Below are 12,096 nucleotides of genomic sequence, written 5' to 3'. Positions count from 1 at the left end.
AGCACTTGGTGCATCGGAAACTTTGAGCGCTCATGTTCAATAAGCATTTCTATTGTATTTATTTTAGAATCTACATTTGCTACGTACGTCTAGGTAAAACTAATTATACTTTTTATCTTTTAATTGGTCAGGAAGATAATTTCTTACATTTTCTATCTGGAGATATTTCGAGCAACTCCAATTGTGTGTTGTGTACGAATTGGAGTTGCTCGAAATCTTAACGTAATAATCAAGTATGATTAACATACAAGGATTATAACATAATTAAATTAAATGTCAACTATTTTCTATGAAACAAAGCCGATTTGCGTTCCTGTTGTTTTCATACTACTTATTAGTATTTTTTGACCAAGATTGTTACAATTTTTTAAGAGCTACTTTATTAAGAGTCCCGATATTGTCTGCAAGAATTATAATGACTTTTCATAAAATCAAAGCTAAAGACACAATTCAAGCAAAACTTTTTATTATATTTTAAGATTCCGGCACTAAAAGGCCTAGTATCACGTTAAAGTATTTTTGTTTATTTTGCAACACACACTAGTACAATGCGATTGTTAAGCATACGTAAACTAGCGTGCGACTTTTCACGACGTACTTACACTAAGCTTGCCATGCACTTTCAGGGTATAGTACGTGAGTCTTCTTTTACAATGTCAAATTTTCGAAATCTGTCATTGACAATGACTCATTGTGTAGTCATAAAAAAAAGTCGTACCCATAATTAACGATACGGCCTTTAAAATGTGATTTATGATTTAAATTTATTTAGGATCGCTACTTTACAAAGCGTTTCTTATTTAATCGATCTGCAAAATATTTATATTTTGATGAATAAAAATATATATTTGGTCAGCCTAAATGTGTATTTGATCAGCAACTTAAGGTTAGCAAGTATTTCAAAATCAGTTCGCCACTATTAATGTCATAATGAGCTGCTCTAAATTGATTTGGTTGGCAAATTAATTATTTGATCGGCAGTAAGCGATCCACCATTAATCAAATTTTGTTAAGCAGTCAGTGGGTAAGCGGATTATTTCATTTTGGATTACAATTTAACTGATACGCAAAAATTAGTTCTAACCTAACCTAACCCACTTTTCTAGTAGAAGTTGGTTTCTGTAAAGGTCGCAGTTCTAACCTAACCTAACCCACTTTTCTAGTAGCAGTTTATTTCTGTGAATGTCGCAGTTCTAACGTAACCTAACCCACTTTTCTAGTAGCAGTTGTTTTCTGGGAAGGTCGCAGTTCTAACCTAACCTAACCCACTTTTCTAGTAGCTAATATCTTTCATTTTACACCTATAATACTCTTAAAGTGCCAAAACGGATAAATAAATACGTTAAACAAATACGTTAGAACACCGCAATGTGACTGCTAATAATCATCGAATGAAATGCACGCGCACGATTCCGCTCCGCCTGCAACCCTGCCGATTTTTCAAATCAAACGCAACCCATCTTATTATATCAGATTACCATTTGTTTAATATGCATACGTCTCAATTAAACTGCCAACCAATTTTTAAATCTTGCTGATCAAATAATAATTTTGCAGCTCAACTATTTATCAAGCGGATCGATATTGGTTATAATGTTGACCGTTTGTGAATTATTTGCTGAACAAGAGTTGCAGCTCGATTTTTATTTATTGCCGGCAACATATTTGTATGCTGCCCAAATGATTTAATGGCTATTTTTTTGCAGATCAGTTTGAAAAATGGCTGATCATTTAATTACTTCCCAATTTTAAGTCACGCAAACAAAGATCCCAGAAATTGTAGGTGCCAAATTTGATTACTGTCACTGTTGTCAAACCCCATTTAAGACCTAAAATCTGTTCTTGCAATCACATTATTTAGCCCTTAACATTTTTTCTCCGTTAATTTTAGTAAACTTGTATTGCATAGAACTCGTGTAGCAATTATGGATCTACTGATGTCTATTTTACTGAAATCCGTTAAATAGGTTAGGCGCTAGAAGAAAAAAATATGATTTAATATTCGGCGTCCTCTCAAGGCGGCTGTATTGATTTTTCTTTAATAAAAGAAGTGTAAAAAGGTTGTGAAGGGAAAGAGGAATCTACCGATACGTCATTTAAAAAAATCCGTCCAGTATTCTAAGGTACTGTATCATCAGTACTTAAACCCATAAACCCTCCTATTTGGTTAAGTCGCAGTCAAGTAAAATGTTGTTATTGGGGTAGGACGTGCAGAAATGTATAGAGAAAAGTGGAATTCATATTCCTCCAAGTTTCCTATTAGGAGAATATCCCCTGAAAGGGTATAAGCGCTAAATCTGGATTCAGCAAGTATTTTCTATAACAAGCTGTATTTTTTCCGCAAAGATATCAAGGACTTTTTTGTGTAGAATTTAATAAGCTTTAATGTTGTTTTACACCATATGTTTATAGAGAACGTAGATTTAGAATAAAACGCGAAATTCTCCAGGATGGTAAACATTTTCCAAGATGGCTGCGATTCCTCGAGGTCCCCAAATGTGGGGACCTTTAATTTATATACATACCAAATTTCAAGACTGTTCTAGAGATTTCGAAGTTAGTCCTAATCCGATTGTGCTATTCGTTTTCTTTATTTATCCATTCCCTGTAAACAATAGTTTCTAAAAGGTTAGATCTATGCATGTAGCTTGTCTAAATCATCGATATGCGCAAATGCCATCGGACAGTTAGGCTCGGCGCCGGCGCGGGTTGCGATGCGGCACCCGTATGTAGCACAGACTCATCAAGCGTTAATTACTCTTTATGTGTCGGTCAACCTTGGCTCGACGTACATTCTTCAATTATTTTGTTGCATTCTTTGTATTCGTGCTCTTCAATTTCCGCTTTCTTTCTTGTGAAACGGACAATATTATGTTTCTCGGAACTTCAAGCAGCTTTGGGTTAGGGACAATAGGGACGTCCTTAGAGCATAGGTACAATAACTAAATCTAGAAATAGCCATCAACACAGGGACTTCTTGAACGCTACATAAAATCTACTAAATTGTTATTATGTTAATAACTAATAAATACGATATTTACCAATACAAATAATTCAGTCAAGTTGTATAACATCATTTTAGACACGTCAGAGATTTGAAAATCATCTCTTGATTAAATATGTGATTTGGAACTTTCAAGTTCACGTTGAATGCTGCATATGATGACGCGAATGAATGACCTCCGCTAACTGGCATATAACTCTCGCCTCAATTCGAAGAATTACTTTCGGCCAGTGGGTTTTTTTAAAGACGAGTAGGTAAAGGAAAAATTACTTCAGCAAATAAATCGGAAACGAAGACTTATGTAAATTTCGTAGTAAATTATACCTATACATATGCTAGGTTATATGTACTTATAAATTATTACAGAAAGAAGGGTTATTTTACGGTGAGCAAATTCATCAAAAAAGTCGTGTTGTCTTTGGTTTGGGTGGGACACTAGTCACACTAGACCCAAAACAGAAATTGTAGAATTGTATATATTCCTTAAAACATATATACTTATATTATGTACAAGTTTTACAGCTACAATGTCACTGTTGTGCGTGCATCAAAGTCAGTTGCAAAAATGTCTGCCTAAGTAATAATAATTGCTTGACACTCCATACATATTTTTTGAGTCTGTTACGAACAACGAATATGTTTCTCCACTAATTATATGAATCGTTCACAAAACGTAATAAATATACTTGGCTTTTTTATAATATAGAAGGCAAACGAGCAGACGAATCGCCTGATGGTGCCTGATACCCGCTACACCAAAGGGGTTATAAGTGCGTTGCCGGCCTTTAAAATAGGAGTACGCTCTTTTCTTCAAGGTTTGAAGGTTGATCGGTCCGGAAAAACCGCAGGCGACAGTTCATGCCAAAGTTCAGCTGTGAGAGGCAGGAAGTTTCTGGAGAAACGCACAATTGAGGACTGCCAACCATCTAAGTGTTGAAGATGGAAATGTTGTCGCATAGACCAATGGCGGAAATAAGCGGCAGGGATTATTCCGAACAATTCCTTGGAGCACTCCCCGTTACACATGCCATAGAAAATGCAGAGCGAGGCTACATCTCTACGCAGCGCCAAGGAGTCAAGCCGATTCTAGTCACTCTCCGTTGGATAGGGAGGGTGAGGGAGAAGCTGGTACTGTGGTGGCCCACAGATGAGAACAGTATTCCATATGTGACTGAAGGATTAAAAAAATATAAAATGAGTCTTATGATATAAGATATAAAATGCTATTCGGTCATTCTGTCAATTTGTTACTAATGACTTTTTTAAACGTTATCCGACTCCACTACGTAGGTAATAATGATAAAGCTTTTAAAATGCAGTCGATTTTTCATTCTTATTGTTCAAATTTGATTAAACAGAACTGGTTATGCTGCATGTTTAACTTTCGCCCATTTGTCTGGACGAGGGTGATTAATAATGACAATGTTTTACTTGCATTTTTAACTGTGCAATTTGAATTTGCGCGATTTTGTTATTTTATTTTTTTTATTTTTTTATTGTAACCCGTGCGAAGCCGAGGCGGGTCGCTAGTATATATATTACATAATAATGTCGATATAATATCTTAGAAAATGTCTTAGACACGAAATACAGAGCTGAATTAAATATATTTCAAAATTCATTCTTCACTAGAAACAATTAAGTAATATTCTAGTAATTACGAATTACGCAAAATACCGGCGGATTAAATAAATCATATATTAATAACAAAAGCAGTGATTAATTTAATTGATCAATAATCTCAGCCGATATTTTCCACTGGGCCCAGTCGTATTTTTGTACACGAGAGTATGGGAACGGATGTATTGTATCATGTATGCAAGTTTAATTATTAATACAGAACTTTACTGCACATATCAAGAAGCAAAAGGTGGACTTAAGGAATTTTCTAAAAGTCAACTATACAGGATATGCATCAACGTCGTGCAGAGGCACTGCACTTACATGTTCCCACTGCAGCAGTGAGAAAATGGAAACTTTTATCTATAATTAATGAGGGAAGTAAGTGCAGTGAGCATGCACTTTTGTGTCAGGGGATGTTGCTTGACACCATTGTTCCTTGGCTCATACTAAGCTGACCTACACGATTGCATACTGCTCCAAACATTTCTGCACTTACTTCCCTAACTATAATTAGGGCGCGCTACATTTATGATTTACTCACGATGTAGCCTTCACCGTAAAACATTTAAAGATGACGTTTTATAAAACTGTAGACATTTTCACACGCTCAAAAAATCACCGATAATAGCTATTTATGCAACAAGTGCGGAAAGTGTATGATTTCCGACGAGTGGAATTTTATTCACAAGCGAGCAAAGCGAGCGAGTGTAAAGGAATACGAGTCAGAAATCATCTTTACGCACGTGTATCACAATGTTTTACTATGCATTGTGCGAGTAAATAAAAAACATATCATGGCAAATAAGTTTAATTATTAAAAGGAGTGTTTTAAATCGACACAAGTTGCGAATTACCTATTCGCACGTGTATCGAACAACGTTTTACAGTACATATGGCCCTTTAAACTTTCGACATATGCACGAAAAGTGCTCTATTCCGCACTAGTGCGAGAAAGTAGGACTATATGTACTGTAAAAAAAAAAATTGAAAACAAAAAGCACTAGTGCGGAAAAGTAGTACTTTCCGCATGATATTGCTCCGTAGGAAACGCACTTTTCGAGCACATGCATTGTAATAGTAGATTGTTAACCAAGGGATGAAAGGCACTCATTTCTGCCGAGGTGTCTTGGCGCTCGAACGCAGTGAGAGCGCCAATAGTCCGAGGCAGAAATGATGCCTTTTACCCGAGTTAAACACTCTACTTTTCATTTCGAATACGAGGAAAGTAAAATGCATGTGTTTTTTCAAAAACATGACGAATAATACATTTTTATAGTATTTATTGAGGGAACTTTCAATTAAAAATTCAGGCAAAAGTATCGTTATTTATGGAATGGAGAGTCAAGTATCACAATGGAAATTGTATAACAAATCCATTTAAACTCAAATTTCAATTGCTTATCGTAAAAAAATTAAAAATATCGTACTTCGAACGTAAAATGCTCTAGTGCAGACACGTATCATTTTCTGCGCACCTTTTAGAACAACAATGACCCTCTTTCAGAGCATGAGAAATGAAAAAGGTATTTACATTCTAAAGCATTGTACGCTGCAGATATATCTAACGCTACAAACTTTGAAATCATGTTGGAATGTAGAGGCGGTGTCAAGATATTCTTGAGCGCGATAAAAGCAGAATTTTTGAAATTTCTTTTGCAGACGACTGTAAAGATACAGAAGTGTCGTGTGCATGTGCGAGATTAATTGTTGCAAGTGTGTATTGGTGGCAGTATTTCGTGGAAAGGCAGCGGTTAGCGACGACTCGACGAGGCACCGTATGAGATTCCCATCGGCTATCGTCTGCAGAGTCAACTTTAACTTTACTCCTGCCCTGCTGCTGCTGGAGGCAAACCATGCCGTCGAATTATCGGCAGAAGTGAGCGTTTACACTTTGCTTGCTGCTGCCGTAGGTTGCCGGGGTATAATTGAATACGAAAATGGAAATTATAAATACAGTGAAACCTGGATAACTGGGACTTGTTAGATATACTAAATTAGAACACAAATAATTTAGGTACAACTGCGGAAATTTATTTGCAATAGACTGAGTTAAAGAGGTTATAAATTGACGTCATCTCAGATACAGAGGTATAAAATAAGTACAAAGAAAACAACTTAGCAAAAATATTCATTATTCTTTAAAATAATAGTCTCAGTTGTCAGTTAAAGAGGTAAAATACACTCTCAGTTTCACTCCCAGTTATAGAGGTTTGTTTTGTCTCACTAACAAAGGTAATTGTGTGCTAAAGTGTCGGGACCGCACCATGAGTCCTAGCTATGGAGATTTCCCACTTATCCAGGTCCCACTTAACCAAGTTTCACTGTACTATTAAGCAATTAGTATTTATAATTTGCACTGCTTCACTGTTCCTTTAGCTGCCGCCCGAAAAAACTGCCCCAAGGTGCCCAACCCTGATCAGCAGCAGCAGGAACATAAGCAGGAATGCGTTTACTTGATGTCCTTACTCCCTGACATTCGATAAGTTGATATGAATCGAAGTCCTAGATATACTGGTTTTCGTGCGTTCAAAGCTCGGTGGGTGATGTGAGGAACGACCCTGGCGCCAGGGGACGGCGCCGCGCGCGCTGATTTTTTAACGACGTATTAATAGCAAGCTTAGTGCGGAATTACAGTGAACATGCCATGCTTGATTATAGTGGCATGTTTAACTCATAGGAAAGGTTTAGTAAGTGTTATGCACGGTGACTAAGTTGGGTGAGTCCCGTTACAACCACATATCGGCACTACTTTGAAAAAATCTCGTATCTCACACTGCTTATGAAAATTGAAAGGCAGTAACTCTGTATGCATCACATACATAGATACTATATTTTTCTTTAGATTATAGAACAAGATACGAGTTTTTTTCAAAGTTTTCTAAGTAGTGCCGATATGGTAAATAGGACGAATAGTTGCTGCAAAAATCATGATGAATCTATAGCTTGTTTATCAATTCACCCTTACCAAGCAAAGTCAGATTCGGCCTCCTTCTCGGAAAAAGCAAAATAAGATGAGCTACGCTGCGATAGAAGCAATCAGGAAGTATCTATTTCCCAATAATTTGTATTGTATTGTATTTATTTATTGCATTTCACATGTACATTACAGGTTTTACAAGTTGGGTACAATTTGGGTTTATCATTTAATTAGAATGAGTAATAATCGAGTTTTATTGGGTACTTAAAATTACGTACAATACTGTGAGGATGAGGAAACTATCAATATAATATAATTTTATTATATTTATAAATACCTACCAGTAAATTTTCCTGCTATACAGATACTGATAGTAATAAATATAATCTGTATTCTACCTTGACATTAATAAAAAATATTGAAGCACGAAGAATGCTGGAATTGCTTTATTAAGTGGGATTATACATACAGTCGGAGAGTCAAAACAAAATCTTACGTGTGGTGTCTTCACAAAAAACATGGTCATTTTATACTTGATTGAAAGTATATCAATGCTTTAGCAGCATAAAACTTCCTGCGTAGGTATTGTTAATTTTAAAATGCTTCCCATTTCCTAGAACTCTACGGTTACCTCCATCTATTTTTAGCCAAGTAAGGTTCTTCGGTTGGTTCAATATGTCAGTGAACACATTAGAATGTTAAGCAGGTTTTGCGTCATGGTTGACGTCTAGCTAGGCTTTCGTGATAAGGCTTGGATAAATGAGTAGGTACACTATAAACGTGAAACCTGGGCAAATTGCTCATACAGACAGGATTTTAATAGTTTTCACGGCCACATGACACATCCTATAACAGGTAGTTGCTGATGCCTGTTAGCGACGAGTTCCTGTCAATAATGAATAATTATAATGCGACCTGTTCAGTCGATATGAGAGCGATCTTAGATATAGAACTACTAGAAACGACCACATTTGTTTATTAGTTATTTTTAGCTTGCGAAAGTAAAGTTATACAAAACTGGCAAACACATTATGAATTCCATCATATTATAATATAACTAACTTTAAAATCATTAATGTAAGTAGCAAATTCGATGGATAAAACTGCATTATGGTTACTTAACCGATTACTAATGTTACCGATTTCACGGTCAGCAATTTTAACGATCCACACATTAGGCGTTTATGGTGCGATTTTAAATCGCATGTGTCGTAACGTTCTGCGCGTCAATCCGCAGATTACGGTTTAAGACCGTTCTAGACGCAAACGTAGAAAGTTGTGTCGCGACTGATCGGCGCCTGAGCATGTCCTGAGATCGGCCTTATAAGTTTTAAAACGAAAAATGCATGAAATTTATCAGGGTGATTGGACATTTCAAATCATTCATCCGTAAGCATATGTAACGCTGGCTTTCGTTGGCCTTATAACGTCTCTAGAGCTACGCGAATGAATAAATAATTGATTTATGATTAATCCTTGGTAGGTATATTATTTAATGCCAGAATATATGGAATACCTAATCTTATTAATTCGAGCAAGTCGATTAAACGATAACCTACGTTAACGTGATAATACTTTGTTGTATAATAAATATGACAGTTTCCTATAGGATTTGACGGATTGGTAAGTAAATATGTTTTTGCAACCCGCTATTACGCTGAATCATTAAAAACTGGACAATTGCAAGTCGGACTCGCCCATCGAGGGTTCCCTATCTTTGATGCCTCCACGCGTTCCCGCGATAAAGCGTCTTGACGGACAATCGGATGGATAAACGGACAGGCGGAAAACAAAGTGATCATATGTTAAGAGTTCCGTTTTTTCCTTTTGAGGTCCGGAACCCAAAAAAGGGTTATTTTCGGCGATAAAGAACTAAATTTCCAGCCTAGGTTAGAACGGAAACATTACAGTTTCGTAAGGCGTTCTTATTATATTAGCGACAATTTAGGTACGCTTTGGTCTACCAGCCTTTCAATTTCAATAAGGATTGTCATGACATCACAATAGCAAACCGGCCATTAAAGCAAAGAAGATTTCATGAAAAGAAGAGCCTTAACCCACATTTCAAAATGATTACTAAGGAATGTCACGAATAAGCCAGCCGTTTGGATAATGGAGGTGCACCTACAATTGTTTCTGCGGTCGCTGCGGGTCGACGAACGACCTAGCTCGGCGCGAGGTAGCCTGTGTGGCGCTCCGATCTTGTTATAATACATTTATAAACAGACAATACTATTTGCATTACTTACAAATCTGTTACGGTAGCTGAGGATTATTTTTATGCGAGTAGTAGGACAATTAGATCTTAGGTATGTAAGTAGTGGAACATCAATGATGATTATTAATCATAGGGTAGTCTATCATGCTAATAAAATGAGGCATTTTCTATGAAAAGGGACCTTATTGTCGATGGCGCTTACGCCGCAGAGCGTCGCGCGGCATTTTATTTATATCGAAGCATCGTTAATAATGGCATAAGCGCCATCGACAATAAGGTCCCTTTTCATAGAAAATGCCTCAAATAAATGCAAACGTAACTCTGTCCGTTAAATTTTTACGACCAAAATATAGAACCAATTTTCGTAAAATTCGGCATGTACAGTCGAGTTCATAAATATGTGTACATTTCTTCACCTTAATCCATTGCAATAAGGTGAAAAAATGTATACATATTTATGAACTCGACTGTACCTAGAAAGCGTCGGAATAAGTTAACTTTAGTTTTGTAAATTGGGGAAGGTAGGGGAAACAACCAACATGGAAATTGCTCCACCGACAAGAGACTTACTCTTAAATAATGATGATGATGAGGGGAAACAACCAAGACCACTAGGGCGGAGACGCGGGCACGGCTAGTGAATTAAAACCGGACAAGTGCGAGTCGGACTCGTCCACCGAGGGTTCCGTACATTTTAGTATTTGTTGTTATAGCGGCAACAGAAATATATAATCTGTGAAAATTTCAAATGTCTACCTATCACGGTTCATGAGATACAGCCTGGTGATAGACAGACAGACAGTGGAGTCTTAGTAATAGGGTCCCGTTTTCGGGGACTTAATTAAAGTAATAGCCGTATGGTCATGATTTTTTCCTTAGAACTTACTTTCAGTCTGAGACTGCATGTCTGGTCATAATAGTAGCGAAAAACATTAAATTGCAATATTTATAAAAAACGCATATTTTAGGAATACACCAAAAATATTTTTTTCACATCACCTATTCGGAAACTGGATTTTTCTTCCCTGCTAGGAGGGATTAAAGTGGCACTTTTCTGTTCAAAGACATTTTGTTGCCAGTATGAAATATTGACAAAGACATATGAAATTAATCGAATTTAAACTGTTGTGAGACATACTAATATTAAATCATTTTACGGTTTAGACTCACTTGTTTTAGTCACTCGCGCGACATGTTTCGGAGAGCCTAGGTCTCCTTTTTCAAGCACTAATAGTGCGAGCAGCGTTCACGACGACCGTGTGTTGCGTACTGCCGCTGCCGCGCGCCGCGTCGCTCGCTGCGCGCGCGCCGAGAAAACCGGTTGGGGGAGGTCTTGCGCTATCGTTGTAGGCGGGCACAGTGGTGTGTTTGGGTTTGGGTCACCTAACACTTGTAGCGCCACACAGCACGAACTCACTATGTCCACTACACTGTCACAACACTCACCGGCATTCTGACAAGTGAGTCTAAACCGTAAAATGATTTAACATATGAAATTAGTATGCATATAATCGATTACAATTTCTTTATAATCGATTACGTGCATACAATTTTTCTTACTTAAATAATATTTTGTTGTAATTGTAAACAATAAATGTAATTAGTGTATTTTAAATTAATTAATAGCATATTTAAATTAAGTAAATTAATGTAATATTTACAAAGAAACGTAAAAAAACATTAGTTTAATAATTTAATTTTTATTTTGACATTTTAGGTCTCTTTAAACGCAGCCATACTTGTCTATGCAATTTAAAAAGTTTTGTACAAATATTTCACAAAGCATAATTATGCGGTTCTGTATTGTGTATAAATTTGTAAATACTTAGTTTAAATCAATACTCTTTATAATAATAAATATAAGTGATATGAGTCTTCATAGTGTTCTTCCGAAGATTTGGTTCAAAAGGGTAAGAGCTAATTTGTTACCAGAAAAATCTACAAAAATAATGTACTTGATTTTCATTGTATCATTTTAGGTGTTAGGTACATAATTATGAGCTGTAGGTACTTTTAATTTGTCAGTACAGTCACGTCTGAAAATATCGATACGGACAAAGTGCCAGAAGTAAGTACTATGTATGACTAAGGTCGTGTATACATATTTTTGGCACTTTGTCCGTATCGATCTTTGCTTAAAATAATAATGTTTTGAAACCTAGTATATGTATGTAATTTCCTCATAGGTGATGTGAAAAGCAGTATGTATCACATGGTAGCAAAATTGTTTTCACCTTGGGCGTTAACACTTGAATCCCTCACTAAGCTCAGGATTCTGTTAGAATCCCTCGCTACGCTCAGGATTCTATTATAGAATCCTTCGCTTCGTTTAGG

At 36.4% G+C, this 12,096-nt stretch overlaps 1 protein-coding gene across 1 annotated transcript in view; it reads right to left on the bottom strand.

The window, feature by feature from the left end:
- Nucleotides 1-12,096, bottom strand: part of LOC134749755 (tyrosine-protein kinase Src42A) — a 98,293-nt gene that overhangs the window by 52,873 nt on the left and 33,324 nt on the right. The window lies entirely within an intron of this gene.

This window comes from Cydia strobilella, chromosome 18, assembly GCF_947568885.1.
Source record: "Cydia strobilella chromosome 18, ilCydStro3.1, whole genome shotgun sequence".
Classification (NCBI taxonomy): Eukaryota; Metazoa; Arthropoda; class Insecta; order Lepidoptera; family Tortricidae; genus Cydia; species Cydia strobilella.
This window is presented reverse-complemented; position numbering and strand designations above follow the sequence as displayed.